Source organism: Kryptolebias marmoratus, linkage group LG16 (assembly GCF_001649575.2).
Source record: "Kryptolebias marmoratus isolate JLee-2015 linkage group LG16, ASM164957v2, whole genome shotgun sequence".
In the NCBI taxonomy this organism is placed as follows: Eukaryota; Metazoa; Chordata; class Actinopteri; order Cyprinodontiformes; family Rivulidae; genus Kryptolebias; species Kryptolebias marmoratus.
The window spans coordinates 30,087,836-30,106,675 of record NC_051445.1 but is presented as its reverse complement, the minus strand read 5'-3'; the positions used below and the strand labels follow the sequence as shown (position 1 = coordinate 30,106,675).

General features: G+C 38.1%; 1 protein-coding gene across 4 annotated transcripts in view; it reads left to right on the top strand.

The window, feature by feature from the left end:
• Nucleotides 1-18,840, top strand: part of ascc3 (activating signal cointegrator 1 complex subunit 3) — a 297,685-nt gene that overhangs the window by 51,082 nt on the left and 227,763 nt on the right. The gene's annotated exons all lie outside the window — the stretch shown is intronic.

Here is an 18,840-nt window from a genome sequence, read left to right as displayed (position 1 = left end):
AGACAATTGAAAGTGCACTAAGAAGTGACAGGTCATGCTGGGTTTGGAGGAAACAGCATCTGTCTACATCTGTTTGCAGAAGTTCCCTGCATATCTGTTCACCTCGCACAGAAGTTTGCTGATGCTGCAAGCAGTTGTGACAGGGGTCCAAGCCACCTAATTTGTGTACCCCCTACTTATGCCCAAAACCTCTGAGGACTTGGCAAACCTAAAAAAAATTTAGAATGACATGATTAATAAATCTGTATTGGTGTGGAGAGACACCTACTAATTTTATTTTGAAAATATGCCAATAATGTGGACCAACAAATCTATCAATGTTTTTTTTTTTTTACATTGTTTAGTAATGAGTATTTTGGGGTGTATTTGTTTCTTAAAGCTCTCAAGGTCTGTAATTTTTAGTGTAGGTACACTTCAACTGTGAGAGGCAGAATCTAAAAAGAAAATCCAGAAAATTACATTGTATGATTTGTAAATAATTTTGCATTTTATTTCATGAAATAAGTATTTCATACAACAGAAAAAACAGAACTTAATGTTTGATACAGAAACCTTTGTTTGCAATTTCAGAGGTCAGACATTTCCTATAGTTACAGTTATAGTGTGCATACACTGCATCAGGGATTTTGGCCCACTCCTCCATACAGATCTGCTTCAAATCTTTCAGGTATCGGGGCTGTCGTTGGGCAACATTTGCCCCTTTTCCACCGGCTCTAAAGGTCCCGGCTCCACTCTACTTGGCTTCCTTTGCTTGCTTTGTGCGTGTTTCCACCTGCATTTTCTCTAGGCCAGTCCCTGCTTTTTCGGTCCCTGCTTTGGAGCAGGGCCAGTGGGTCGGCCCTGCTTTCGTGGGTGACATAAGCTTAGCTCCTCTCCTGTTCACTCATTGGTCATGGGTGTGGCCAGATGCAAGCATAAAGAGTGAAGAAAACAACAATAGACAATTTTGGAACAGTAGCGAAGTAATAGAAAGATAAACAACAGCATTAGCTTACCCAGCAATGTTTAGGCTGCTTGTCCCCCAGCTAAAGGCGCTGTAAAGCCTGAAATCTCAGGCGGATAACAGCTGTCCTACTCCGTGCAACAATCACGGCATCCAGACCATTTGCTTCACTGCGCCTTTCTTCCTGAAGTCTCAGGAGAATCACCATAAGTTTAAGAAACAGCAACAACACAGGGCCAAAGTTGTCCATAACTCTTCTGTTGTCTCCACAAATGGCGCCAAGTTTCGGTAGCGTACCCCCCCCCTCCCGCTCTCTTCAGGTCACTGATCAGGTCCTCCCATGTAGTTCTGGGCTGATTCCTGACCTTTCTCAGAATTATCCTTACCCCTCAAGGCTAGATCTTGGAGCCCCAGACCGAGGAAGATTGACAATCCTCTTGTGTTTCTTCCATTTTCTAATAATTGCGTCAATGATTGTTGCTTTCTCACCAAGCTGCTTGCCTATTGTCCTATAACCCATCCCAGCCTTGTGCAGGTCTAAATTTTGTCCCTTGTGTCCTTAGATAGGTCTTTGGTCTTGGCTATGGTGGATAAGTTGGAGTGTGATTGACTAAGTGTGTGGACAGTTGTCTTTTATACAGTTAAATAGCTTAAACATGTGCGATTCATACAGTTAATGAGTGCAGAATAGGAGGGCTTCTTAAAGAAAAACTAATAGGTCTGTGAGAGGTAGAATTCAAACTGGTTGGTAGGCGATCAAATACTTATTTCATGCAATAAAATGCAAGTTAATTATATAAAAATTATACAATGTGATTCTCTGGATTTTTTTCTTAGATTCTGTCTCTCACAGTTAAAGTCTACCTACAATAAAAATTACAGACCTCTCCGTTTTTTGTAGGTGGGAAAACTTGCAAAATTGGCAGTGTATCAAATGCTTATTTCTCTCATTGTAAACAGTACTGGAGGTTTGAGGAGAACAGGTAATAATTATTGCAAACTTCACTATGTAGAGAAAATATTTTAGACAGAAATGTGCACAGCCTATATCATCTGATTCATTACAGTGCAGGGAACTTGTAAATATTAGGGTTTTAATTGTGCAAGTTACAGAACAAAATGCAAAAATCTCAATGATAGTGCCCTCTATAGATGGACATATGTGGGTATTTTTTGAAGGTGGTATACCAAAACCCTAGTTACCACCATGTAAATAGTATCCCAAAAACTCCTTGTAGTTTGGGCTGCAGTATAGCGTTTATTTTTGGAAGAAAACAAAAATAATCATAAAATGGAACAGTGTTAGTAGGGTTCCACATTGCAGCCATGTTTCCTTTCCTTTTGGACCGCTATTTTAAGTAAGATCAAAAAAAAAAAAGAGTTGAATTATATATGGTTGAAGCACCATCCTAAGGTCTGAGGAGACTCGTGAGAAACCAGATAGGAGGTAGGCCAATCAGTGGAGTTTGTGGCAAAGGCTTCAAGAGTTTTTAAATAAAAGATTTCCAACTTATTTTTCACCTTTGAAGTTTACGCAATCATATTGTTAATCTCTTAACTTTCCCCCCCAAAATGCCTAATAGGCCTGGAATAAGGGTACCAGAATTTAATTAGACAGTGTTCTTGAACCTTTTGGAATACATGCAAAAGGGTAGTTAAGTGGTTAAACTCATCTTGTTTCATTACACCCCTAATATTCAGTTTGCCTCAGTTTTTGGGAGGAGGCTGTAGCATTTACCATCTGATCTATACCACAGCCAAACATTTATTGTAGAAGCATAGTATGTCTTATGAAGAGGTAAGTGTCATTCTGTTGACCTGCCAATGATTTTAATGTTGTAGCTGAGAGTTGTATTTGTAGTTCCTGTTTTCCTTCATGTCAGTAAATAGAGTAAGGTGGGACTGCAGCGTCCACTGAGTGATGTTCCTTCCTAATGGAAGTGTTGTAGCTCTCAGCCAGCTGTCAGGCAACACAATGACCCGTCAGTCTGACTGACAGTTTGACTGACAAATCCATATGCACACTGCTTCCCCCTCCCTCAATCTCCAGAAGGCTTTACCTGACAACTCTGTGGGTATTATATTAGAAATCAGCAGGCTGGAGAAACAGGGCTTTAATTTGGTCTGGTCCTTCGGGTGTAGGGGAACTGCAGCAAAGTCCACACACAACATTCTCTTTTAAAGGCTCTGCTCCCATCCTGTCTGCAGAAGTGGGCTTTGTAATCCATCATTAGCACATCATTAGTGAAGATGCAGTAGTTTTAAAGGTCAGTCTGAGTTTGGCCTTTTTTTTTTTAATGAAGACACCAAAATATGACACCTGTGAACCTCTAAAAGCATTTTGTCACACTTCAGGAGACTAGTGTAACTGCTCACCTCTCTTAACACTCCTGTCACTCATGCTAATGCATACCATCATAAAAAAAGGGTTTTCTTTGCTTTGTGAATGTGTGTGGATGGGTGTTGGTAGATGAAAATGTGCATGTCTTGTGCCATACCAAATTGGTAAATGAATGGTTTAATTACATCTGCACTGTTGCTCTTGTTGTTTTCACAGTAAATGAGAGTGGCTCAGGTGTGTACATTTATTTGCACTGAGAGTGGTAAAGTCCCTTCAGTGCCTGTCACTTTCAATCCTCGTCATGATTGTCTTTGAGGATTTGGCTAGTAATTCTTTTATTAGTCACAGTGATGTGTCCAGAGCATTGTACAGTTTGTATTAAGCAGTGCTAATCTCTACAGGATCCTTTTTTTTCTTCATGCTGTTGTATCAAACTTTGTTTGATAAAACCCACTCTTAAAAATGTAAATTTGAATGGTGTGTCTCAAAATTACATCTAATGTATAAATTAAATAAGTGCTTATAAATGTGGTTTGGGCTGTAAGTACAATAACAAAACAACACTATACTCTATACCAGGCATGGGCCAGTATGAGACTCTCAAGGTATGATATCCTTGAGCATAAAATATCATAGTTTCACATTGTTACTGTTTTAAAACATACAGTTTATTGTTTGCTTTTATGTTGTGTTCTTTTATTTAAAAACAAAAACCCTATTACTACTGCTGCCTAAATTATATCACATAATTAGTTAATTAGTTATTTAAAATCAGTGTTAACTTTTTAATTTAGAATATTGTTATTTGATATTTAAGATCAAGACTAAATTTTTTAATTTAATAAGAAGTATTAAGTTTTCTTTTTTTTAAATTTAACATCAGACTCCGCAAGCAGTTTTAAAGCTGTGATTATTGTAGAGGACATTATGAACATAATTCACCATGAGAAGCTTGTTTAATCACAGTACTGGCAGTTCTTCACATAAATATGTTCTAGTCACTTGGAGCTAAGGTTTCCTCTTTACTGTTTTATGTTTCTTTCTGTTGTGTATCTTGGACATTTGATGTTTCCCCTTTTGAGAAATCATAAGAAAACTTGTCCTCTTCTTTCTTATCACCTCCACAAACTAAACTACAGCACCAAATTGATATATTTATAATTCTAAAGTCATTCTGCCTATTGCACAAAATGTTACTTCTCTCCTGTTCTGGCCTTTGTAAAGTAATGTTGAGAGCCTGAAGTGATGTTAGTTCCTTAACTAGCTGGCAGTTACCCCCTATAGCGAGCCTATAGTAGGCTGTATATATTTTACCTGCTAACACGCTAACTCTTGAACCTGTTTGCAAATGTTTGTTTCAAAACAGTTTTACCTTGAAAAGAGAGATTAACTTCTCTGGTAGACAAGTCATGACTGACTGGGTTATCCACCAGATAAAATGTACAACCAATTGACGACCTCTTTTTATGGAGCATAAACAATAAGGGGAATTCCTCCCTTGGCTACCGTACACAACTGAATGATGGCTAGGAGCAACAGTTCTGGTCATGGTGGTGGAATTCACAAAAAAGATTCCTGTCTTTATTCTCTCACTTATAAACTTTTAAACCATAGGAATGGAAATTTGGTGGTTTTGACATCGTGATTTTTTAACACTGTGGTATCCCTTTAAACTAGTAATTGGCCCATGTCTACTGTGTACTTGTTCTTATGATTATTTACTCCAGTGGTGCCCATTTCTGGCCCCGGAGGGCCATGTTTTCATTGTTTCACTGCTATTCAGCAGGTCTTCAAGGTCGGTAAAAGCCTGTTAATCACTCGTTCATTCAAATCAGGTGTGTCAAAGCAAAAAAACATTTAAAACATGCAAGATAGTGGCCCTCGAGGACCAGTGTTTGATACAACTGATTTACCCTTTTATCTAGTTGGGGCTCATATCTGCAAATGTGGATATGAGAAGGGTCCAGCAATGATCAGAGATGAAACTCATTTGGTCTACAACCTGTATTTCTACATGTACTAGAGTATACAAAGAAAAGTTTAACCATAATGAAATAGACTTTTGTGTAAATGTTTTTGAAAGACCTAATTTTTGACATATATAGTTTATGCCCAACAGGACTGATGACCTAATGGCTAGTCTGACTACAGCTAAAACTAAGGTGGATTGTGGCTGTTTAAAAAGAAAATCCTAGTAGTTCAGTTAAATACTATTTTAAAAACATTTACATTGCTCTTGGTTTCACATTAAAACTCTATTTACATAAGGTTTTATGATTACATTGGAAAAACAGCAGCAGCAATAGTGACGAGTACAACTTCCAGGACATCCAGGGGTAACATACGGCTGTAAGTTTATATTTTTGTCAAAATAACTTTTTTAATGTGAAACTGCTGGCAATGTAAAAGTTAAAATAATAGTTTTAGCATGATCAACTGTAAAATTTTAAAGACTGGAGCTATTTAAAAATGGGAGTGGGTACTGATAAACAAATAACTACTTGTCCAAATGGAACCACTTTCAAAGTGTATTTCTAAATGCACAGATTTATAAAGGTTCCACTCCTTCAATTTAGTTGTGAACAAGCTATGCAATACCAAAAATGATTGTCGTTCTAGAAGAAGAAAAAAAAAAGAAATTAATATATCAGCATTTTTTTTAAACAAAGATGGACACCATTTGACCTAACACATATTTTTTTTAACTGACAGAACATTGTCATAACAAACACATAATAAAAAGGACAGTACCCAGTTTGTGCTATGATCTATTGCTTTCCAAGTCTATAAAAGGCATCATCAGCCGGGATGACCTTTGTGCTCAGACCATTACTTCACCAAATGCAACTTGTGCAGTATTGGTGACATTTAAGGGTCTGAACTCTTTCATAGGTTTTTTTGACATAAAGTTCTCTCCTCCTAGTTTTAACATTAGGTCCTGATGTGGACATGTGGCTGGCCCCCCCAAAAAGTTACCACCTGGATTTAACTAAGCAAATAGGAACGAGCCTCCTATTGGATACTTACTGCATGGGTTATTATGTTTCAGCTGGCAACAAGTTATTTAACCCCAACTGGTGCAATGTATCGCTTCTCATTTCTTAAACAACCATTTCAAAAGCCACATCCCGTGGTCGTAGGAAAGATGTCAGTCTGTTTGAGAAGGGTCAAATCATTGGCATGCATCAAGCAGAGAAAACATCTAAGGAGATTGCAGAAACTACTAAAACTGGGTTAAGAACTGTCCAACACGTTATTAAAAACTGGAAGGATAGTGGGGACCCATAATCTTTGAGGAAGTAATGTTGCCGGAAAAAAATCCAGAATGATTGTGATCAGCAATCACCTAAACGTTTGGTGAAACTTGTAAACGTGAATGCACTTCAGAGTACTGTTTATAAACTCTCACACCAGAGTAAACTAATCAATAGAAGATTCAGAATTTGACATTTGTTTAATCACACATGGATTGCATGGATTGTCTCTATTTTTTCATCAATAACTGTAGGAGAGGAATAATTATGTTAATTGTTAATAATTGAGTTATTTGGCTTTTTTGCACTAAAGCATGTTTTTATCAAAAATAAATGTACTGTCTCAACTGTGGAAAGATGTGTAAATAATAGTTGAAATGTCCCAGCTGTGGACAATTCCTGGAAACGCTCATAGGACTCACAAAGCAAGCCAAGAAAGCTGCGTCAGCCAAAGAATGGACTGGACTTGTTGAGAACTCTACATACACATACATAGACAAGTTTGAGTATAAATAGACCTCGCTCTACGTGAAAGTCTGCGGTTTCTGTGAGAATTGTGTAAATATGGAACCTGTGGAAATATAGGTGTGCTAAGAACCTCCAACATTGGCCTAAATGAAGCAGACAGAAACAGAGCTTGGTAATATGTGTTTTTCTTATTTTCCACTTTTTCACTCCCCAACATAACAAACTGCTCTGAGGCTGTCAGCCTGTAAGCAGCTCATACCTTTTAATGACAGCCCTCGTTCACTTCAAGTTTGGAGTAAAACTTCTTGTTTCTCGTCTCCTTCTACATTTCATTTGCCTTTATTTTAAAATTAAAAATAGTTGGGACTGCTGCTTGCAAAAGGTCCAGTTTTTTTGGTGTGAAGCCATGGTAACGAGAGTCAGAGTGGTTCTTCCCTTTGATGTGATCCAAATCAGAGTTCTGATAGTAGTTCCCACATCGGAGCTTATGGATCCAAATCTGAGGAAGGTTTTTATCTTTCGGGAAGCCAAAAAATTAAACGCCAATGGTATTTTCTGACCAGGTTGAACAATTATTTGCAACAAACTGACCTATATTGTACTGGTTTTCATACACTCACTGATGGATCGCTGAACTTCAGCAGCTCATCGGTCATCACACTTCCGGAAGCCGGTTTCTTCAATATTCAGAATTACCAAAAAATATAGTATTTTTTTTATTTTAAATTTAACATTTCTACAAAAAACATATCATGGCTATATGATCACTGAAGTTGGCTTCAAAACACATTTCAGTTCAGCTTTAAGCCTCTTTGTAACCAGTTTGGCAGTATGCTTCGGGTCATTGTCCATTTGCTTTAACTTCTTGGCTGATGTCTTGAGATGTTGCTTCAGTATTTTCACATAATGTTTTTTTTTGTCATAATGCCATCTATTCTGTGAAGTGCACCAGTCCCTCCTGCAGCAAAACAACCCCACAACATAATGTGGCCACCCCCGTGTTTCAGTCAGGATGGTGTTCTCAGGCTTGCAAGCTTTCCCCTTTTTTAACGATAGTCATTATGGCCAAACAGTTCTATTTTAGTTTCGTCAGACCACAGGACATTTCTCCAGAAATTAATGGCTTTGTCTTTGTGTATATTTGCAAACATTAATCTGGTTTTCATATGTTTCTTTTGAAATAATAGCTTCTTCCTGCCAGAGTGGCCTTTCAGCCCATGTCGATACAGTACTCGTTTCACTGTGGATAATGACACACTCTTACCAGCTTCAGCCAGAAGCTTCACCAGGCCTTTTGCTTTTGTGCTTGAGTTGATATGCACATTTTGGACCAAAGCACTTTCATCTCTGGGACACAGAACCTGTCTCCTTCCTAAGAGGTATGATGGCTGGACACTCGCATCTTGTTTGTACTTGTGTATAATTGTTTGTACAGATGAAGGAGACACTTTCAGGCATCTGGAAATTGCACCCAAGGATGATAAAGATTTGTGCAAGTTCACAATTCTCTTCCTGTTATCTTTTGACTTCCCCATGATGTTGCACAAGGAAGAAGTGTGTTTCAGGTGTGCCTTAAATTACATCCACAGGTGTCTCTAATTAACTCTGATGTTATCAATAAACCTATCAGAAGCTTCCAAAGACATGACATCAAATGTCCCAAATTGTTTAAAGGCATAGTAATCTTAGTGTATTTAAACTTTTGACTTTGAAGAAAGTAATAACAATTCCTTTAAAAACATTTTCTCCGTCATTTATCTGGCATTTAGCAAATAGAAATAATTTTGAAAATCCTAATTGATTTTATATAGTGTATGTAAACATCTGGTTTTAACTGTGTATATATATCTACATACATACACACACACACACACACACACACACACACACACACACACACACACATACATATCTTATTTTCTTATAGAATTTCTCCCTAGTACACTTATATTTGAAAGTTTGTGCAGCAACTTGTCAGGAGCGGTGGAGGCAGAGGCGAACCCAGAACGCAGACTCATACGGAAAGTAAAAACTAATTTAATAAATAACGAAAAACAAGCAACACAAAAGCTGACGTGGCAGCAACTAAAACTTAACAAAAATCCAAATACATAACAAGGTAAGGCAACAAGGAAACACGGGGAGCGAAGGCAAACAACAAACAATGATCCAACGACTAGTGGGAGAAATGACCGGGTATTTGAGTGCTGAGGGTAATCAGGTAAGTGGAGACAGGTGACATGATTAATATTGCTCACAGGTGGAGATGGGAGTGACAGGTAACCAGATGACTAAGCTGGGGAAATGAAAATGAAAACAAACACAGACACATGAGACAAGAGTAGAAGAAAACACGAACCAAACTACAAGATAACAGAAAATAATAAACACCAACTGAAACATAAAGCAACTAACTGAAAACCAAAAACCCAAATCCTGACACAACTGATAAAGGTTGATATGAAAACCCCTTTACTGAATGATGTGAATTATCTTCCTTCAAGTAGCTTTTCATTAACTTAAGCCCAGGCAGCTCTAGAGCAAAGTGTCTCACTCTTCTGAGTCATCAGCACACCATGCCTAATAAGTCTTTACGTGTTATTAGGAGGGCTTTGAAAGGCAGACAGAAAAGTCTGACTCTCATCCCTCCTTCTAGTTTAGACTGAGTGCTGATTGTCATTTATTGAAAGCTGTAATGGAAAACAGGGCCGCTGAAGCCTCAGTATGACTTTAATAGGACTGCAAAACATTAAAAGTGGCGAATTTATTAGGGTGCTTTTTAACTAATGAATCAGGATGTAGGCATTCTGCTCCTGCTGCTGTGGTAAAAGCCCTCCTAATTCATCCAATAGATATGTTACTGAGTGTGTTGTGTGAGAGCAAGTGCCACTCTTTAGCAGAAGTGATGGATCCCGCATGCGCACAAACTACGACCTCCACTCACTGTTGGACTCTGTGAATTAAATATAGACAGCAGCACTGAAAAACAACTGCAGTCCCTATAAACCAGGCTGCTTATTGAAAGAAAATCACTTAGGCTTTTGACACACTCTGAGAAATGACACATTCGCAGAGGGAAACGGTCTCTAGAAGGTGAGGGATTAAAAACACAAAAAGCTTGGCTTTTTAGCGAGCTACAGGAGAGCCAGAATGTGCGTGGGTTAGTTGAAAGGCTTAAGTAATGAATGACTCTTACCTCCCCCTCACACTTAACCATTTGGTATTATAGCCCTTTTTGACAGATTTCTATGGATAGGCTATTTTAAATAGACAATTCATTCAGCTAAATTTCTTTCCCTGAATTGAGCTTTCCTTAATGTTTAGTTATCCCTGTTTTTTTTGTTTGTTTGTTTGTTTGTTTTTTGTTAGTTGTGTTTCCAACTCCAAGCAGAGACAGTCTTGCAAGGGGTCACTACAGGTGCAATGCCAATGAATTCTTGGACCACATCATCATTTAAAATATTATATTTGTATATAAAACAACAAACACAGAAAGGCACATACTCAGAATAAAGGCCCAGCATTCCTTGAAGAAATTCATATCGCCTGCTGCCTTTCATGCCAGAGTTTTTAGAGTAAGATTATCTTATATCTTCAGCCAGAGCAGAGAAGGTTGGATTGTGTTGAAGGCACTGGATAAATCAATGATTGTAATTCTGACCATGTTTCCAGAGTGCTCCAAATGAGACTAGGATCTCTGCAGAAAGTAGATCACAGTGTCATCAAAACTGTGCCATTTGATATAGTTCAGGTTAACCATTTTAGTTTTTGACTTTATACTTTGTAATGAGTAACTTTAATCAGTTGTAGAGTTGCATTAAATAATTATTATTATTGTTCTGTAAGCTTCACTATATTATATCCAGTGATTCATAAAATATCTTGCTAACAAACATTGTTAATTTTAAAATATAATGCTGAAGTTTTAAGGAGATATTATGAGCAATGTGTGGCACTCGGAATATGTGTTAAGAATGCCTTCCAGCTACTACCACACCAAGTTTTAGTTTAATATTCGTAAAAGTGGCTGAAACATAGCCATTTATGTGTTTTTAAGGTTGCTTAGCTGTAGTAGCCATCTTGAATTGGGTTGACTCAGAAAAATCAATCAGTTGTAGATTTTCATCCAATGCTTACTTTCTGAAAGTTTCATTAATATCCATCCAGTGAATGGTACAGACTGACACACAGATAGGAGCAAAACATTCTTGCCTTTGGCATCAGGCAATAACTGAAGTTGTCTTTTACATCCTATTAACACCAGAAACAGGCCTTTTTAAATCTTGAATAAGTTCAGTCATATATGTCACTAGTTCTTTGATAACTAGGTAGGTTTAAAGGTGAACATGCCTGATGATGTTGTTCTTCTGTCAACATCTTGTGATTTTCCTCCGTTCTGACAGCTCTCCTACCACTCTAATGTGCAGAGGCACTGAATTAGCATGGGGCTACAAGATGTGGTAGAACTTAACAGCCTTTCATATATAATTAATCCACCTTGATTGCATTTCCTAATCCCAATTTGATGTGGCTCCTTCACAGCACACACACGGGGCTGTGTATTGGCTTAGATTTGCTAAATAGAAATCACGAGTCCTCAAGACCTGTTTGGTGGATTAAAGGTTCAAGACATTAACAAGCTGGTTTTCTGGTGTGGAAGTGTTATGTTACTGTATAGATATAAAGTGTGCACCGTTTCTCTGTCAGGATTCAAGTATGATACCACTATGTAAATGGAAATATACCATAAATTAAAGGCCTGGCATTCTTTGAAGCAATGTATGTCACCCACCACCTTTCATATCAAAGTTTTAGACCAACATCAGAGGGGTGAGTGTGCGCTAATGTTGGCCAGCCGTTCTCTGCCGGCCCCTTCTCTCAAGCGCGGTGGTTAACTTAGGGATGGCTGGCCGACATTAGCGTTCCTGTTTCGGGTCAGCCGTGAGCTAGACGCCGCTAACTCCGCGGAGCGCGGATATCCAATATCCAACTCAAAACTAACTTCACTGTGGTGTTTTGCGCGGTCCTTTGCTGAAATCTTTGTTGGCAAATGTGAAGCATTAGCGCACATTTTCACTTCGGTCGCTGCTCCTGCATGCTCCTGGCATTCTGATGTTAACAGGATGTGACGTCACATTTCTTCTTCGTGAGTTTTTTGGGGTTAAAGTTGCGGGAAAGTTGCAGTGTTTTGGACAAAGTTGCAAAAAGTTGTGATTTCGCGGGGTTTGCTTGATTTTGCGTTAATAGTTGTGATCGCAAAATCCTGGAGGGTCTGATAAGCTGGGGGGGGGGGCATCTTGAATGGTTTTGACTACAAAAATAATCAGTTTATGTACAGCCAATAATAACTTACCATATTTTCTGCACTATAGGGTGCAATGGATTATAAGACGCACTGTCAATGAATGGTCCAATTTTGAACTTTTGTCATATATAAAGCGCACTGGACTATAAGGTGCATCGTTGTGCACCACCCAATTATTGTAACTTCGCGCGGACTGCGTGCACTGCGCTCTATTCAAAATGGACGATTTCAGTGCTCGAGCGCAGTTGGGTTTGCCTGTATCAGCATTTATATGATCCCTCTATGAAAGATCACAAAGATAATCAAACGATTCAAAACTCATGGATGAATACTGCACCGACGTAAGCATCAAGTATAAATGCCTACATCGCTCACTCAGGTCCGTGCGCCGTGCGAGGAGGCCTGCGCAACACTACAAAGAGAAACTATAACTACAAAGCGGTGCGGCAGTCAGTTTAATTCAGTTTATTTATATAGTGCCATATCACAACATAGGTCATCTCAGGGCACTGTACAAAAAAAACATTTACATACATTTTAAAAAGCCAATCAGTAAAATTTATTTGTTTCAGGAAGCCAGCAAATTGCCACAAATCTTCACTTTGCTATGAAACTGAAGACTTTTTAAATAGTTTTTTCAGTCAACCAGAGCCCTGAAGGTAAAAAATTGTAGATGTCAACTCAATGATTATTTTCTGAAAGTTTAAAAAAAAATCCATCCAGTGGCTCAAAAGAAATTTTGCTCTCAGACAGATTTGATTCCAGTAGAGTTAATGTCAAAGATTTTAACAAAGATATATAAGTTGGGGATCAGTCTCAACTACACCAATTTTTAGACCTGACTATAAATAACTATAACTCCATCATGTTTACACCTGATGGAGTTATAGCTATTTTTCTTTTTTTTTAGGTATATTCAATGAGAACATTCTGCAGATGTTATTAAAATTCTAGTAGTGATTAAGGAGATATTTTGGCAATGGACAGATACACAAACACACAAAGACACAAGCGAAAACATTCATAATTAGTTTTCATTTTTACTTTGTACAATACATGTATTGAGCTGGCTTTATTTCAAATAGTAGAAGAAAAAATATGTATTTGTCACACATGAATACATTTCGTTGTGATAGATCATAAAACGCATGTATAACATTGTTTGGTGTGTGATGGCAGGTTTTTGGTCTCACAATGCTAGTTCAGCAGAAGCTCATTGATGAAGTGATGGATTACCTTCCTCTTTGCTATCTCCATCTTCCTGCCAGCTCTCCATCCCCCTCTTCTTTATGCCCCCTTCTCTCCTTTTCTTCCTGCTGCTGCTGCTTTTCTGTAGGGAAATGAATGGGCCTCCTCTTTGCTGCATCTCACTCTGTCAGACTCCACCGTGCATCTACTGTGACGGGTTGGTGTGCCTTTGTGTGCTCAGTGTGCGCGTGAATCCGTAGGCTCTGGGATTTTATGTATGTGTGTGTGTGTGTGTTTGGCCAGGTCATTTAGTACTCTTCATGCAAGCTTGGAACACACTGATAAGCTGTTTGCAAAAACTGGCAATTAAAAGTTGATCAGGCTGTCAATTCAAATGGAATGAAATGGAACCAGAAAGTAATTAAAAGGATGGCATGAAAACGACAACAATTATATCTCTTAGCTTCCCATTACCAATGCACAGAGGAATTTAATTAGTTTAGGAGCTAATGATGATTCTTACTGTAATCACACTACAACACAAAACAGTTGCCAGCACACAACCAATTTATCCCTGTTGGCTACTTTGGGTCTGGTCTCTACATACAGTCAGGCCATCATGGTTCACTATGAAACCATAACAAAAGGAAGGCAATACTGGTGTTTAACTGTTATTGTTGAATCGTTAGTTGAGTCATTGTGGGTCCAATTAGTGTGTTTAAAGTGTCTGGTGGATTGGTGGGATATTCTCCGTCCTCTCAGTTTGCCCATATGGTTGCGGGCTGTGGATCCACTGTGTTAATGAGGCTGTTTGTTTCCGTCCCATTCAGCGTTGGCTCGAGATGGAATGATGGACATCTTCCTTAGCCAGGGACCCTGTGATCTTCTTAAAGCAGAAGACTCTGAGTCGCACTTTAGTCCTGCGTCCATCTCAGCATATAACATCTGCCTTCATGAAAAACTTAATTTAATCCTGATACTAAGCATTTGACCACAAATGTCTGTGGTCCAGTACTGGCCAGCTGGGATCTGCATAACATCTGCTAAGATTTTATTATTATTATTATTATTACATTTTCTACAGTCCTGACATAAAATTACAGTTTTTATAAGCTGTGAGCCAGGAGCTAAGTGTTGTTATAACACTTTATGCAGGAGACTGCTCTTTAATATTTGTTTAACACAATAACAAATAGCGTTGAATGCTGGATCTGGAGAAAATGAAATAATTGTATTTGCTCTGGGTGTATTTTTCTGAAAGTTTGCATTTATAAAGCCTCCTCAATATCTGTCAACATAATTAACTTGGCATGACGTCATGCTGGTGTCAGTTTGACTGTCTGGCTCCAAGCCTGTTTTCATTTTACACGACTTGGTTAACTTGGCACTACTCTGGATGACAACAATAATTGTTGTTGTTGTAGTTATTTTTTTCAGTTTATGAAATAATTTCTGCTCAAATTATTCAAACAGAACACCTGGAATGCCCAGTCTTCAGAACTAGGTGGTGAAAATGTCCTCATTAACAAAATATCTAATCACAGAGATAGAACATTTTTAGCTTGGCTAAAGATTCTCCCAGAAGTTGTTTATTTTGACTCTGGTAAGTTTTACAGTTTCCTTAGCTATTACCTTTTTCAGCACACGATCAAAGTTTAGTGGTGACAAGATCAGAATAACTAGAGAATGACAATGCGGGACCTGCCACTGCTGCTCCTTGTCTGATCACTTTATTAGTGTTGCCAACTCCTCAGTAAGAAAAGTAGCAATTGGATGTCCTAAAACAGGCTAGAAGTCACTAAATGATGTCAAACGACACCATTGTCTAATTTGCATAAATGGCTAAAGAGGAATAATGTTGTGGAAGAGACAAAAAGTGAGTAAAAAACAGCCTATTTATGTTTAAAACTACAAATAAACTTTCTTCAGTCAATTCTTGTTTTATTTACTCTCACAGTTCCAACTTTCCTCCTTTATCTAGGATTGTGAATGGTAAAAGTGACCCTAAAGAGACACTCAAAGTTATTATAGTGCAGCAATTTATTTTGCATTTTTACATCCCGCCAAGAATCGCTGACCAACTGCCTTGATAAAGCCTGCTCAATATCTGTCTGAATGCGGTGGGGTGAATATCTCCTGCTCTGACTGCAGCTGGGGGGATGCTGTGAGGACTAAGCTGCCTGTGAGTGCAGTGGTTGACAGCAGCAACCTCTACTTGTTGGAAATGATACTTGATTTCACATCAGTCTCCAAAATCACAAGAAAAAGTTGCTAAATTTGTTACTAATTGCTTTTTTGAAAAATTGTGGCAACACTGCTCTTATAGTAACTTTGTTGAATGACCTGGTGCAGGTGTGGACTAAACCATTTTGTATCTTTTCAAAGGGGTTATAAAGGCCTCAGATAACATTCATTGTTATTTTTGATGCAAAATTCAGTCTCAGTCACTTCATTTAGACAGGGTGATGTCAGGATTCAGGTTATTTTCTAATAGAGCAGCTCGGCGACAGAGACCACGAGACCAAAACGTAACGGTAAGTGACTTTATTTACAGTGAGAATTGTGCAAGTGAGAACAGGAGCCGGGACCTGGAAACAGAGGACGTGATGAGTAGAGAGTTCTTCAGGTAATGAGCAGGAAGTAAGGTGAAGGTAATCTTTCCAGTGAGTGTTCTTACGAGGAGAAGTGTTATCCACAGCACGGAGGAGATAGGACGAGGTGAGTAGTTTCCAGAGAAGGTTTGATGGTGTTTTCAGATGGTTTGCAGGGAAGTTCCTCCTTTCCAATTTGCAGCGGATTTGCAGGCAGACAGGCACGGGTGAACAGGTGAGTAATAAACTTAGTGGAGATTCTTGGATGCAGACCAGACTGGTTCCGGAGTGGACAGGTAATTCTGAGGCAGATACAAGGCAATAACAAAAACAAGGTTTACAACAAGGATTTTCAAATCTTGAGATTTACAAAGGCTTTGCACGTTTACCACTTGGCAAGCAATGCTCCAGCGCTGGTCTGGTTCCCACCACAGCCTTAAGTACGCCTGGTTCCCTGATGAGCCTGATCCGCTGCAGGTGAGGGAGGAGGGGCGATGAGGTGTCGATCACCTGCCTAGGACGGCCCACCAGGAAGTACTCACACACATCAAAATCCCAAGATCACCACAGGTGAATTTTATTATAAATTCAAATTTAAAAATAATTAAAAAATATACAACACAAAAAACTCTTCATTCCAGGCTTTTTTAGGGCCCCTCCCTACAGTGGGCCCTGGGTAAACAGTACCCCCTTGTTTATAACCCATGTTTTTAGAGCAAGTAATAGTGGCCATTTATAAATCAGGCTTCAGCAAAGGGCTATCATTAACAATTATTTTATTATTTCGATTTATCTGACCAGCTAATTTCCCTCCAAAAATCAAATCAGCAATTTTATTTTAGTTCAATTAATAACAGTTAACTGTGGCATTTACAGTTCACCACAAAATAAAATGTAAACAAAAACTTGCACATTCAAGTACAAAATATGGGTTCAAAGTCCAAATTCGAACATGATTAATTAAATTAAGGTTTTATTATTTCTATATTTAAAAATAAAAAGCCTGAATAATCAGCAGCAAGACCTGCAGGAAACAGTGGAGAGAATTTCTTCTTTTGCAGGAATTGAGTCAACTGGCTTTACCTTTTAGAAAGAGGAAAGAAACAAACAAAAAAAAAGTTATTTAAAGTGTTATAATGAAGACTAACAAAGGCTCTTAACCTTACCTAAACTTTTGATGTCATAAATATGAATTTGTCTGATTCAAAAGTTATAATTTTAGTTATTAAGCTGATCTACAGAAATAAATGTGTTTAAAGCAGACAGACAGTATTAATCGAACCTAAACCCAGATTCTAGTAATTTATTCACTGAAAAATGTAGCAGCCAGACAACCTGTCAAATGTTATAGAGTGAATTCATCAGCTTTAAAAAACTTACAAAGGCTTTGTTTTTTTTTCTGGCATCCCACAAGCCCCTCTGTCTGTCTGAGTGCTTCTGTTCTTCTGCTATTAAGTCAAGGAAACCTTCCAGACCATACAAACCATTGATATTATTAATGATGGACAAAGCGTTTCTGCTTCGTCCTGTTTTCCAAAATGAAAGACAAAATGTCAGTTTTGGCCAGTGTCACCATGTTATATTTTGACATGGGGCTGTCCCTCCTACACACCATCCCAATTTGCCAATAGGCAGTTGCACTGTCAATTACAGTGTATCGTGACACTTTTCATAAAGCCTCAAACACCTAATTGAAACTTAAAGTATTTTAGAAATGTATATTTGAACTACTTAAATCAGTAAAAATAAACACCTTACAAAAATTCTCTGAAGTACATTTTTATGTTTAGTCAGAAAAATCTCCCAATAGTTTACATTAAGGGATGGAACTTAAAAGTTGTTGTGATGTGTAATCACTAACTGATCAGGATAGCTCACAATGTACCCTTTATCCATAAAAATGGTATATGTCCAGAAACCTTTTCTGTTATGTGAACATTATAATCATAACAATATGTAGCTGCATGAGAAATCCCCAGATATGTGCCACTGATCAAATTACCTTTTATGACCTAAATAAAATTTAAGACTTCCCCAAAACACTTGAGTTGTTCATTTGCTTTACATTCCTTTGCCAGTTCTTGTTTCATTTTCAAATGTTGAAAATAAATTCAAATGACAAAACTGAGGACAGTAATCACTTGCCTGGGCATTAGGCAGCATTAGCATTTCAGATACCCTCCTTTCCTCTTTTAAACATAATGATAATAATATTTCACACATTTAATACACATTTATGCAGCTCTCTGAGAGGGTTCTTTGGCTGATGAAGTTTTTGATGAGCAAGATTTCAGTGAAGCAGTGTTATTTCCTGTATGCCTACTGCAGCATAATGGTTCTTGGAGTACTGTATGTTACTACCCACATTACTAAAATCACACCCCAGAGACATGTTTGGCAGCCACAGCTGGATCTTCAATTGGAAGATGTGTGTGCATACATTAACATAGCAATGAAGCTAGAGAGGGTTTTAAGAAAAGAATATAAACCCGCTAAAGATTTCCAAGGATCATTAAATGATGTCAACTTTCTATTTACAACATGTATGCTTTACGTCAAGGTGAGAATCAGGGCAGGCATTCATTTGCATTAATTAGCATGTTTAAAAGGTTTGGGGACGCTGGCTTTTCATTACAAACAGACAAAGTCGATAAATCAAAATGAGAGCCGGGTGCTCAACTAATTCTCATGGCTCTCTGGTCACTATGAAAACCTGGGAATAAGTGTGTAGAAAAGCTCACAACTGGTTG